General features: G+C 46.4%; 1 long non-coding RNA gene across 1 annotated transcript; it reads right to left on the reverse strand.

Annotated features, from left to right (window-relative positions):
* Positions 1-3,995: 3,995 nt before the first annotated feature.
* On the reverse strand, positions 3,996-12,619 carry LOC132654569 (uncharacterized). Its single transcript, XR_009592191.1, has 5 exons — positions 12,525-12,619; positions 12,050-12,186; positions 11,712-11,781; positions 4,678-4,716; positions 3,996-4,402 (listed from the first exon to the last, which is right to left on the reverse strand). It is a non-coding gene; the product is annotated as an uncharacterized LOC132654569 (long non-coding RNA).
* Positions 12,620-13,848: the final 1,229 nt, after the last annotated feature.

The following is a 13,848-nucleotide window of genomic DNA, read 5'->3' on the forward strand; positions in this document are numbered from 1 at the left end:
CCAGAGGGACTGAGGAAAGAGGATTGTGAGTTCAAGGCCAGCCTGGGCTATATCAGTGAGCCACTGTCTCAAAAATAAAAAGTTTGAGAGAGAAAGAAATCCTACAGAACTTAACAGATTCGCCGTACTGCTGCTTTCTTTTAATTCCAGTATGTACATTACTGAACCAGTAATTTGAAAATATTGTTAGAGCCATGCATGGTGACCCAGTCCTAGTGCTCAGAAGGCAGAGCATGGTAGATCTCTGAGTTTGAAGTCAGTCTGGTTTAGAGAGGGGGTCGGGGAGGCCTGGTATTTTCAGTCAAAAATATTTTGTCTCTAGAGGAACAATATGGGAAATTGAACACATTGCTCATTCTATACAGTGACAGCTGTGATTCTCCAATATCAGAAATGCATGTGTCAGGCACCAAGGCCTGACAACCTGAGTTCAAGCCACAGTCCTCTGACGTCCCTACAATACTGTTTCCTGACCATGACATCCCGTACACATACACACTTGCTCTCTCTCAGTAAATGTGAGGGTTGTTTTTCTTTTCTTTTTTTAATTTTAGAGCCAATTTCACTTAACATTCTTGATGGAGGCAGTAAAAATTAACTATTAATCTCACTCCTCAAAAACACATTTTAATGTAATTTTTTTAGGTTTATTTTTAAATGCATGGGTGTTTTGCCTACTTGCCATCTATTCCCTTTGGGGGGGGGGGAGCCAGGGCACTGTGGGACCAGGAAGAGCCGGGCCATAGCAGAAGGATCATGCCACATCAACCCTGGAACTCTCATCTCCAGAGCCGTGAGAGTGAGGACCACTCCCTCCCCTCCCCTGGGCCTGCACAGGCTAGTCCCAACCTTGGCTACCACCATAGAAGATCGCTGCAGCCAGGTTAAACTTCCCTCTCCTTATAAGGTCATGTCCAGCAAGCACCTGGAATTCCTCTTCATGCAAATAAGACATGCCAGCACCTTCGCCCCTGCCAAGGATGTGCACTCATCCTGACAGCCTCTGCCAGCTCCCCAAAGATTTCAATAGCCTTCGTCCCCTCACCCCTCTATCCCCCATTTAAACAAGCTGCTCAGTGAAGCTGCCTCCAAATATCTGCTCTTTTTGTTCACCCACTGCCTGAGGCCTCCAGCACCCCACCACCCTTCAGTCTCCCTCTCAGCCATCAGTGGTGAGGGCTGGTGATCATGCCGTTACGGGTAGGGGGATGGAGTGGAGAGGCAGGTACAACTTGTTTTTGTTCTAGAGATTTCTAGGTGTGCTGTCACGTTTCTGATATAAAATCCCTCTGATTTCTTTATGTAGGCACTGAGTGCTGTGAACCACCTTTATTGTCCTGTAAGTTCAGACATGTTATGTTTTCTTTTTCATTCAGTTCTAGAAAGTCGCACATTTCTTTCCTGTTTTCATTTTTTTTATTCCGTAGTGACTTGTTCGGTTTGACTTAGTAAGCCGTCTCTTGTTTCTGATGTTGATATCCAGCTTTAATCTGTGGTGGTCAGATAGAATGCAGGGTGTTAGTTCAACTTTCTTGCATCTTTTGAGACTTGATTTGTGTCCAAGTATGTTGTTAGTTTTAGAGAAAGTTTCATGAGGTGCTGAGAAAAAGGTATATTCTTTTGTGTTTGGTTGAAATTTCTGTAAATATCCGTTAGGTCCATTTGGTTTGTAGTATCAGTTAGCTCCAGCATTTCTCTGTTTAGTTTTGTCTGGATGGCCTGTCTGTTGGTTAGAGTGGGGTACTGAAGTCTCCCACTATCGATGTGAGGATCAATGTGTTATTGAAGCTTTAGTAGTATTTCTTTATGAATTTGGGTGCCCTTGTGTTTGGTGCATAGATGTTAAGAATTACAATGTCCTCATGGTGGATGTTTTTCTTTGATGAGTATGTAGTGTCCTTTCCTATCTTGGATTAGTGTTGGTTTGAAGTCATTTTGACAGATATTAAAATAGCTTCTTAGGTCCATTTGCTTGGAATATCTTTTTCCATCCTTTTACCCTGATGCAATGTCTATCCTTGGTGTTTAGGGTATGTTTCTTGGGTGCAGCAGGAGGGATGGATCCTGTTTTCACATGCATTCTGTTAGTGTGTGTCTTTTTGTTGGGGAATTGAGTCCATTAATGTTAAGAGGTGTTGGTGAACAGTGTTTATAAATTCCTGTTATTTTGGTAGTGGTGGTGGACTTGTAGATAGATATTGCTTAAATTTGATTTTATCATGGACTCCCTTATTTTCTCCATCTATGATAATTGAAATTTTTGCTGGATATAGTAGTCTGGGTTCAAATCTGCAGTTTCTTAGAGTCTGCAGCATACCTGCCCAGGCCTTTCTGGGTTTTAGTCTCCACTGAGAAGTCAGGAGAAATGCTAACAGGTCTGCCTTTATAAGTTTCTTGGTCTTTTTCCCTTTCAACTTTTAAATATTCTCTCTCTCTTCTGTATTGCTTTAGTGTGCCAAATGTAGTGTGCTTTTAGTGCATTGATTGTTATGTACCAAAGGGACTTTCTTTTCTGGTATACAAGTGTTTGGTGTTTTGTCTGTCGGCTTTTTGTACTTTGAGAGACATCTCCTTCTTTAGGTTAGGGAATTTATTTTTTTTTTTTGTTATGATTTTGTTGAAAATATTTTCTGTACCTTTGACATGGCTTTCTTTTCCTTCCTCTGTTATTCTTAGATTTGGTCTTTTCATAGTGTTCCAGATTTCCTGGATGTTTTGTACCATGAGATTTTTTAGATGTAATATTTTCTCTGACCATAATACCCTTTTTTTCTATAGGATCTTCAGTGCCTGAGATTCTCCTCCATCTCTTGTATTCTGTGGGTGAGGCTTGACCCTAAGGTTTCTGCTCAGCTCCTAAATGTTTTATTTCCAGATTTCCCTCAGTCTGGGTTTTCTTTATTGATTCTATCTCTACTTGCAGGTCTTGAACTGTTTTGTTCAGAATTTCCTTCCATTGTTTGTTTTCATTGGCCTCTTTAAGGGATTTATTCATTTCTTCGCTAAGGACCTCTGTTATATTCATAAAGGTCTTTGTCTTGTGCGCCAGCTGTAATGCAGTATTTGGGGTCTGCTGCAGTAGGGTGGCAGGCTCCAGTGGAGACATACTGGATTGTGATTTTGCACTAGTGTCTAGGCCTCTGGGCTCAAGAAGATTGTAATCCTGGGTGCTGATACCTGGTCCTGTCTTTGTTGTGGGGGTGTTTTGTTCCTTGGTTTCTGTTGCCTCCTCTGGGTCTTAGAGGAGTGTGGAGAGTTCTTTGCCTAGCAGGAACTTATTCCTGGATCCTGATAGGTGTGGCCACCATTTCCCTAGCCAGAGTCTTACTGTTGCATGTTTTAAGTGACTCACCAAGGCAATAGCAGTTCTGGAGAAATGGTGACACTTGGAGTGCTCAGCAACATTGGAGATCACTCATGAGTTTTCTGGGTGAGATCCCGATTCTGAAGATGTCACTAACTTCACCACCAGACGTGGATTTTGTCACAGCTGCATAACCTTTAATCAGTCTTCCGCAGAATTCTATGATCTTCACAGCATCCAAAAATCCTGAGAAATCAGTCCCAGCACATTTCATGTGCTCATATTTGTTTTGTGTGTAAAATGCCCTTCAGAAACAGAAAAATGATAGGGAATATATATCATTGAGAACCTTAGTCTGTGTCATACAAGAAAACACATTAGAATAAAATTGTAACATTACATAAACCAGTGCTATGCAGTGAAGAACAACTTTTATGGGATTGATGCTTCAATTAAATTTTGCTCAATATTTGGCATATTTTCACTGAGAAGAGTCACGAGGATAAATATGTGAGGGTCTTCCTACTATGTTTTCCTTTCATTTATTGCCTTGGTTCTAAGCAATTATTTAGGTGGTCGTCTCGACCTGTTAGTGAATTAACAGTAAAAATAAGTAACTTTTAGGTTTTTTATTAAACTGGAAATCCACATAGAGATCTAATTTTACAAATAAATGTTCACCAAGGGGAAGAAGACGTGAGAAGTAAAGGGGAAGGGAGGAGAAAGAATCAGCAGAGGAATGTCACCAGATGATATAATAAAATTCAACATGAATCCCACATTCTGATAGAAAAGACAAGATGAGAGATACACACGGGAAAATGAAGACGAGATACCCTGAAGGAAATTCTTGTGCAGCCTCAGTATTCAGTAATACGAGGAGACTTTACAGCTCTCTCACTCGCACACACATTGTTCTCCCGACTTCTGGTGTCATGTTTCTATAGCCACAGAGACGCTCTTATGGATCACGTTCTTAAGAGTGTGAAAGGGTCCTGAGGCCAAAAGCGTTGAGAACCACCACACAGTCTTGACTGCCCGGCTGCTCGCACCCACCACAGCATGGTGATGTGGACTCTTCTTCCCTCTGCTTTTCATCTGGGGAGGATATATGGCAACCCTTTAAACCTTCCTACAACTGTAATCTGGCTCAGACATTTATGCCACTATCTCCCCAGGACACTGGAAGCCATTGTGTTCTGAGTTCATTTGAAAAGAGAGAATTTGACCTAATGCCATTAAATATTCTTCTGGCTTAAATAATATGAGTGCTGTTCCTTTAAAATTTTTTAAACACTCAAACACACACCCTGAAGCCTGGTGTGTTGATAACTGTTGTTCCAACAATCAGAAGACAGAAACAGAAAGAGTACCTGTGAGTTCAAGGTGAGTCCAAGGTCCGGAGTGGGCTGCTGTCTCAAAAAAATGGAAAAGGGGATTGTCTCTGATGTGAACTCAGTGGTGGGCTCTTTGACCTCTCCCCACCCCACCCCACCCCACCCCACCCTTGAGGGAGGAATAGCCTTGCTAGGCCACAGAGGAGGACATTGCAGCCAGTCCTGATGAGACCTGATAAACTAGGATCAGATGGAAGAGGAGGAAGACTTCCCCTTTCAGTGGACTTAGAGGGGGCAGGGAGGAAATGAGGGAAGAAGGGTGGGATTGGGAGGGAATGAGGGAGGGGGCTACAGCTGGGATACAAAGTAAATAACCTGTAATTAACATTAAAAAATTGTATATACATACACACACACACACACACATATATGTGTGGGCTATATATATAATGGAAAAGGGGAGTGGGGAGTTGGTTCTGTGGATAAAAGTTCTTGTTACACAAGCCCTGGGACCTGGATCAGATCCTTGAAGCCCACATAAAAGCCAGATGCAGCCACCTGAGTACCTGCCATCCCAGCATTCCTACAAGATGCCTTAGCCTGGAGCGACAGGAAAAGGTTCCGAAGTTCCAATGCCCAGGCCGCAAATCCAGAAAGTCTGACCAGTGGTCTGCAGTGACACCCAAGCCTCACTACTGTTTAAAAATCTCCCGTTTATTCTCATGTGTATTCTCGAGTGTTTAGTTAGGGTCGCCGTTGCCGTGATGAAACACTATGCCCAAAAGCAACTTGGGCAGGAAAGGGTTTATTTCACTCACAGTTCCATCTAACAGTTCATCATCAAAAGCCGTGAGGGCAGGAACTGGAGCAGGGCTGGAACCTGGAGGCAGGAGCTGATGCAGAGGCCGTAGAGGGGTGCTGCTTACTGGCTTGCTCATCATGGCATGCTCTGCCTGCTCTCTCTTAGAACCCAGGACCACCAGCCCAAGGATGGCACCACGCACAATGGGCTGGGCCCTTGCCCATCAATCACTAATTAAGAAAATGCCCTATAGCCAGATCTTACAGAGACATTTTCTCATCTGAGGTCCCCTCCTTCCAGATAACTCCATCTTGTGTCGAGTGGACATCAGACTATCCAGTACACCATGTTTGCTTTCTGATCAATGTAAAAGTGCACACATTTAAGACAACTTTCTGCCATTGTTCTAAGGTAGATTTTCTCCTTTGGCATAAACTCTTTTTTTTTTTTTTTTTTTTTTTTTGGCCCCACCAAGCTTTATCTGATAGCAGGAAACCCAACATGACCCATTTGAAGGGAGCCCTCAAAGCCCAAATGAATTCTGTACCAGGTGGATAGCAAGGGAACGAAGGGGCCCTAGGGATCAGACAGGAGTATGGCTAAGTAAAACAGCTCTTTCCAAAGGATTTATCATAACTGACCTTTTAGATCTGATGTCTTTGACTCAGTCACCAGACATTAGAATCCGTAGGCTGACTTGTGGACTCACACTATTGCACAATCTGGGGAGACAACGCTGGACATCTACTTGTGGCTCATCATTGATTCTGAGGTGACCAGAATGGAAACTGCCTGGCTGTGTAGAAGTCTATGGGCTAGAAGTACACACTGCTCCCAGACGGGAAAAGGAAAGCATGTCTCTTAAAACTTCCCCTTTCATAGCTCCAAATTCTTACTGCGACGGGTACGTGGCTCAGTCACCAGGTTACACGTTTAGTCAAGGGAGCTGGCAAAGGAGGGAGGCCCTGAAGCCTTACCTGGGGAAAAGGAAAGGACGAGGCGGCATCAGGCTTGTAGGCCCAGCACTCAGGGCCCTGCGGTTAGCCCCAGAAAGTGACAACGTGGCCTGTAGGGGGCAGACCTGCACCAAAGACCACGTCTCCTTTCTCAGCTTTGGGCTCTTGGGAAAAGTGCCTAGAGTTCTAAAACTCAGTTTGGTTTGGTTTGGTTTGTTTGTTTTGTTGTTTTGTTTTGTTTTGTTTTCATAAGATCCCGCCTGCTGTTGTCACCAGTGACTGTTATTTTTCCTCTGGGTGAAACACCCTATTCTAATCCACGCGGCTGCTCCCGGGCAATAAGCACCACTTTGCAAGGCTTGCTGGGGACTTGAAGATTTCTGCCCCAGAAGCACTTGGAGCCACCTCGAAGAATCAGGACAAGTTAACTGACTCAACTGACCAAACTCTTCATGTAACACTTCAGGAAAGATGAGGAGTCCCAGAGAGAGAACCAAAGCAATTCCTCAAGTACAAAAAGTGATTGGAGACCAAGATCATGATGTCAGCAGGCTTCAGAAGTTTGTGCTGACAGGCGCGTGAGGCCAGGAAGCCGTATCTCCATGACCTTTGAACATGAGTGTTCAGCACAAACATTCTAAGGGTGCAGTGATTTGGTTTTGTTTTTAAGGTTTTATAATTACTGCAGGAAACCAAAACCGATTATCTGATGCTCTCATATCTTTGTACATAAAAACACAATGCACAGAAAAGCAGAAATTATTCTACTGCCGAAGCAAATGACAAGCACTGTTTACCTGTTGTTTCTCCTAGACCTCTCGGAAATAGGCACAAACACCAGAGAGAGGTCCTGTGGGGCTTAAAGGGCCTCTTCCTCCTGCCAGTGAGTCGGGATCCCACGTGTCCTCCAGCCCACAGACCAGCCGGCTGCCCCACAGTCCACAGTCGCCCCACAATCGCCCCACCGTGCATCCTCACGTGCTGCTCGGCTCACTTTGCCGCTGTGTGACTACCAAGGGTGCTGCTTAGGCAGAGGCCTTTCTGCCCTGTGAGTCTTGAAGGTGAAGGCCAGCAGCCTCTCCCCCAGTCCGTCTCTAGCACAGGTTCTCAGTCCTACAAAGCCTCCAGCCAATGAGAGAGCGCCAAGAGGAAGGTGCCGTGTGGGAAGGAGGTGGGCAAGAGAGAGGCCAGAGAGTTCATCAAATGCACACTGAGCTAACGCATTGCTTTCGAAGATGTCTAAACTCAGGCAGGAACTGCAAATGCCCTTGAGAGATGCTTTGACGCCAGCTCTTGGTGCTTAAACTCCATGTGTCCTAGGTACATACTATGTGGCTGGTGACATTTCATATCTGGTGTTTTGTTTTTTCAAGACAGGGTTTCTCTGTGTAGCCTTGGCTGTCCTGGACTCACTTTTTAGACCAGGCTGGCCTCTAGCTCACAGAGATCCGCCTACCTCTGCCCCCTGAGTGCTGGGATAACTGGCTTGTGTCATCACACCTGGTTGATTCACGCCTCTTCTGAATGGGCTGAGGCTTCACAGAGCAACCATGGAGAAAAGACGACCACTGGGAAAGAACACCAGAACTGGAGGTTCGTCACATTAGCACAGGTCAGGATTCCAGCAGCCTCTCTATCTCACCAATGAATCCAAAGGCTCAGGAGTCTTAAAGGGGCATGCCTCTAGACAGTTGGGATACGGCATGTGGTAAAATAAACAGTCTTAGAAATTAAGGCCAGCCAGGATTAGATGAGTCTGCGCCAGAGTTTCTTTGCTGCTGTACCCTTCTTTTCCTTTTTTGTTTTCTTTTGCTTTTGTTTGTTTGTTTTTTGTTGTTGTTTGTTTTTCAAGACAGAGTTTCTCTGTGTATCACATGGCTGTTCTGGCTCTTGCTCCATACACCAGGCTGCCTGGAACTCACAGAGATCTGCCTGCCTCTTCCTCCCAAGCACTGGGATCAAAGATGTGCACCACCACCCAGCCATTCCCTTCTTTTAAGCCTGTCCCTTTCGGCTTGCCAGATGTGACCTACCCACAGCAGAGCCCTCTAGATAATACCCTGGTCTCTGCACCCTTCTTCCAATACAAGACATCCTGCCAGCCTTTCATAGATATACCCCTGTCTTAGTTAGAATTTCTGTTGCTGTAACTAAACACCATGACCAAAAAGCAAGTTGAGGAGGAAAGGCTCTATTCAACTTACACTTCTACAGCACTGTTCATCAGTGGAGGAAGTCAGGACAGGAACTCAAACAGGGCAAGATCTTGGAGGCAGAAGCTGATGCAGAGGCCGTGGAGGGCTGCTGCTTACTGGTCTGCCTTCCTGGCTTGCTCAGCCTTTTTTCTTATTGAACCCAGGCCCATCAGGCCAGGGATGGCACCACTCACAACGGGCTGGACCCTCCCCCACCCATCACTAACTAAAGGCAGATCTCATGGGGTCGTTTTCTCAGTTGAGGTCCCTCTACCAATGACTCCAGTTTGTGTGTCAAAGTTAAGGTAAGAGTAGCCAGCGCGCCCACCACCCACCCAACCCAAAAGGAAACAGCTGACACATACCCGCCCACAGCTGTAGAAGGCTGATAAAGGCTCGTGGTGGAATGACATTCCCTTCTAGCTACTTCCCCTTACGCATTTATTTTAGTGAGTATCTGTGTCTCTGCATATGCACTCATGAAGGCATGCCATGCCATGCCTGTGGAGGACAGAGGGCAAGAATTAAAATAATTAGAACATTTTGCTGAATAATTGTAGAAGATTAGCACATAAAAATTCAAAATGTGCTCAAATAGATCAAAAGCAACAATAATTATCAAACTACATGATGAACAGTTTTAAATGATCATGTAAATTAATATCCTTTAAAGATGTAAAATTTTCAGTTTTGATAATCTCCAACTCCATGCCCGCCCTTCCTTGGGCCCCACTCTATCCCAACTCTTTTTTTTTTTAAGATTTATTTGTTATTTGTACAGTACTCAACCTGCATGTATGCCTGCACCCCAGAAGAGGGCAGTAAATCTCATTATAGATGGTTACAGGCCACCATGTGATTGCTGGGACTTGATCTCAGGACCTTTGGGAAAACAGGCAGTGCTCCTAACCTCTGAGCCATCTCTCCAGCCCCCTATCCAAACTCTTTAAAGGTAATTTTGATAGCTTTGTGTGTATCTTTTCATAGCTATTCTCTTATAAGGAAATGGGAGAGAACGAGGAGAGAGTGAGAGAGCCATAGAGCAAAGGGATTTGCGAAGAGAACTTTAGTGCTCCAAGAATGTCATGAGCCACAAAAAAAACCCTTTTATGACAACTCTTTCTTGTATCGAAAGTTTCTTACTCTAAGGAAAATTGGTCCCATGGGACCTTAGCACATGATTATCACCCAGAAACAGCCACCAGCAGCTGCCTCACTTCTAGGTCTGAGAGAGGAAAGGCGGCACTCTGAGACTCTGCCTCATTTTTTCACTCGTGTGTTAAGCATTCCTAAACTAGGCACCAAGCCAGGTCCTAGGCACAAACACAGCCCCAGACTTGTAGGAAAGGGAATACAAAGTAGTCCAAGGCTATGCTGAGATCACTCAATCGCAGCCCCAAACAGTTCCTACTGATCTATCAGCTGGATGCAGCAACTAAAATGTCCAAGGATGGTAGTTGAGCAAGAACTTAGTCACCAGGGAATAGAACTCCTTGATGGGATTAGAAGGATGAGGAGGTGTGGTCTTGTTGAAGTCACTGGGGGTGGGCTTTGAGGTTTCTAAAGCCCATGCGAGGCCTAAGGCCTCTCCAGGCCGGCATATCAGGATGTAGCTCTCATTGAGAGCTCCAGCAGCCATGTTCCCTGCTGTGATGATAATGAATTAAACCTCTGAGACTGTAAGCAAGTCCCCAATTAAATGCTTTTTTTTTTTTTTATGTTGCCTTGATCGTGTTGTCCCTTCACATCAATAGAACACTGACTAAGACAAACAAGACAGATGGCAGATTTGGCTTCAGGTACAGCTTGATTGAGAATTTAAATTATGTCACTAGGAGCCATGTTTTGGCTCTGCACACATTGGGCTACTTGTGGCAACACAAGCTTACAGTTACCAGCTCAGACTGGAGGGATCTCAAGGTCCAGCAGTCAGGGGCCCTCAACCTTGAATGACTATGTAAATCACCTGCCTATTCCCTAGGCCAATGGGGATGGGTTGTACCAGCTGGCCTCTTCTAGGTCACATGATCCACTCTCAGGGTCCAGGTGTTGGACCAAAGTTACCCCAACCACATAGATTGCGAGCTGAGACAGAGTGGCACCTCAAAACAAAATTACTGTAGCCACACACACAGAGTGAGTGCTAGGCCACCCCACACACATAATTAAAAATGAGATAAATGACTCAAGCGAACTGCAAAGTGCCAAGGAGGCCTGCCCCAAAAAGAGACATCGGAAGTATTCCTGAGGACAGAGCAGGCAGGATCAAGGAGGCAGACGAAAGCTATGTGTAGTCACAGACGGAAGCGGGAGAAGGACTCTGAAGAGTTGTTAGGTAGAGAGATGACCTGCAGCTATGAGCACATGCCGCTCTTACAGAATAACAGGGTGAGCTACGGCCAGGACAGGGCCTTTCACAGGGCTCGGGGTCAGGAAGAAGCATGGGAGAAAGCAGGGACATTCCCGGACCAGGAGGGAGTAGCAGAGCAGGCCTGGGCATCTCTGGAAGCCACTGGCCTCTCTCCCCGACTCCAGCTGTGACCTCCCAGGGAAAGGTTTCATAACTTCTTCGGGAACGCCACAGGACATGTAATTGTATCAGCTCGCATAGATGAGAAGGTCGGCGAGCAAGACGGGAATGGGAGGACCACGGTTCCTACACTTTAGCTGCCCGGTCTGGGAGGGCTTTGTCTCTATAGCTCCCTGCAAATTCTGCGCCCTTTCTGCCTCGCTGATGTGTGTGAGTTTTAATTAAAGGTTGCTTTCATTATCTTCTGGAAGGGGGTTCGTGTGTAAAGGAAGCAGAGGGGTTATCAGTTTTCTGGTTCCACGGGACCTCCATCCAACCAGTCTGTTACAGATCAACCTCGGACGCGAGGCACTTCCTTTATCTCCTGTCTCTTGAGTCAAAGGACAGTCCCAGGCTCTGCAGGGGACGTCAGCTTCCTCTGTTTAGTCAGTTGCTCATTAGACACAGGGTCCAGTTTCCTCCTTACAACCCCAGTGTAGGACAGCAGCTGCAAGCACATGTCTGTGCTATGCTAGTAGAACAACCAGGTTCACACCAATCATCTCTTTTGTGCAAAAACAGACCAAAAGAAGGGGATAAAGCCTCACCTGATCCCCAATATCCTCTGCAAAGTAGCTTCTGTATAATCGCTGCCATCTGCTGGCTTTCATTTGTCTGCTGGAAAATTAGACTTCCCTGAATCTGAGAGATTAGGCCCTCACATGAGAGATCAACCATGCCCACCCCTGGGAACCGCCAAACCTCCCACTACAGCCCTGGACTCTCAGTGCAGCCCCTCCTTTGCTTTAGGGCTAATTTAGTGAGCCTCAACTTTCTAATTCTTTGCAAGAGCCATGTAAAGCCAGCCCCATGCTTCTTGCTCACTGCAGCTCACAGAGCTGGCTGTGGAGACCACCCACCCCAGCCAACAACAAATGCCACATACGGGATCCCGGCTCCAGCGTGGCTGGGAGTCTCGCAACACAGACATCAGGCCCATCCTTTAGCAAACATCCATCTGTTTCTTTTTCTTCAGATGTCTGGTCACATGGGGGAAATAGCAGAAAGCTCTGTAAAACAGAACTATCACATGTCCATATGACAGTTATTCCTGAAATTCAAGGGACTGAAGTAACCCTTCTCCGCCTAGCCCACTCCCATTGGAATTGAGAAGGGACAGAAACAGACAGAAGAGCCAGGAGAGGGTGACCTCCTCCTCCTGGCTCCTCACCGACAATGGAATGACCAGGAAGCCCTTGGCACCACCTAAGCTCTTTCTCAGCAGCAAAGCTGAGTCACCGCCAAAGGCCCACCTGTTGCTGTTAACCACACAGAGGCCGCGCCTGTCACAATCACCTTCCTTACTAAACATCAGCCCACCTAACGTCAGGCCTTCTTAAAGACAAGCCCTGGCGACTCACCTCCCAGGCCCCTGGCAGTCTTTTCCCCCTGAGAGTCTTCCTCCCCTCCTGCAGAAGTAGCTTTGCCTCCATGCCTCTTCACCCCAGCCACTCCCCTGCACTTCGGAAAGTGACCTGGCAGCAGGGTGGCATGCCTGGGGGCGCGAGACATTCAGGTAGGAAAAACACTTCAAGGTCGGAACGCCCATGGAACTGAGGAGGCTGAGGAGAGGCGGCTGCTTGGAGCCTTGTCACTCCCAGTGAGCTATCTGGGCATCCTCTGAAATGTAGCCTCTGGGGTCCGCCCACGTCAACCTGCAGCGTTCCCTGAGTGACAGGGAAACCTGAGAAACATGGAGTCCACAGAGCTCCATGGGTGCTGGGATCAGACGCAAAGCCTTCTGGTCATTTCCTTCAGTCTCCCACACAGTCGCTGCGAGGAATCAGCGGGAGCAAACAGTTCTTTCTCGAGCAGAGTTAACGCTGGTAGCAGCCCTGAGATAGGTGCCCATTTTATGCCCACTTTACAGATGAGGAAGCCAAGTGTCTTATCCAATGTCAAGAAGTAAAGGAGCTGGGATTTCATCCCGGGCTCCCTGACCTCTGTGATGGCTGTAGCTGTCTCCCTGACACGCTCCAGAGTCACTCCAGGAAGAGAGTCTCAGTGAGGGGTTGTCTAGAGGTTAGCCTGCCATGGTCTGAAGGAAAGTGGTCCCACAGGCCCACAGGGGGGGCACTATTAGGAGTTGTGGCCTTGTTAAAGTGGAAAGGCCTTGTTGGAGGAAGTGGCCACTGCGGGTGGGCTTTGAGGTTTCAGAAGCTCAGTCACTTCCTGCTGCCTGTGGATCCAGATATAGAACTCTCAGCTCCTTCTCCAGCACCATGTCTCCGGCCACCATGCTTCCCACTGCAATGAAAACAGACTAAACTTCTGAACTGTAAGCCAGCCCCAGTTAAATGTTTTACTTCGTAAGGGTTGCTGTGAAAAGAGAGACAGAGACAGAGAGTTGCTGTGGTCATGGTGTCTCTTCACAGCAACAAAGCCTCACTTTAACCTTAACCTGTGGCCAAGTGTCCTGGGGTTACCTTGATTAGATTAATTGATGTGGGGAAGCCTGCCCACTGTGGGTGGCACCATTCCCTGGACGGGGACCCTGAACTGCATAGTGGAGAAAGTGAACTCAGCACTCAGTAAGTATGCATTTTTTTTTCTGTGTTCTCTATAGATGTGACTATCCATTTTAAGTTTCTGCCCACTTGACTTCCTCACCATGTGGACAGTCTGAAACTATGAGCTAAAAAAAACAAAAAACAACAACAAAAAAAACCCTCCCCCCTCCTTCCT

Source organism: Meriones unguiculatus, chromosome 6 (assembly GCF_030254825.1).
Source record: "Meriones unguiculatus strain TT.TT164.6M chromosome 6, Bangor_MerUng_6.1, whole genome shotgun sequence".
In the NCBI taxonomy this organism is placed as follows: Eukaryota; Metazoa; Chordata; class Mammalia; order Rodentia; family Muridae; genus Meriones; species Meriones unguiculatus.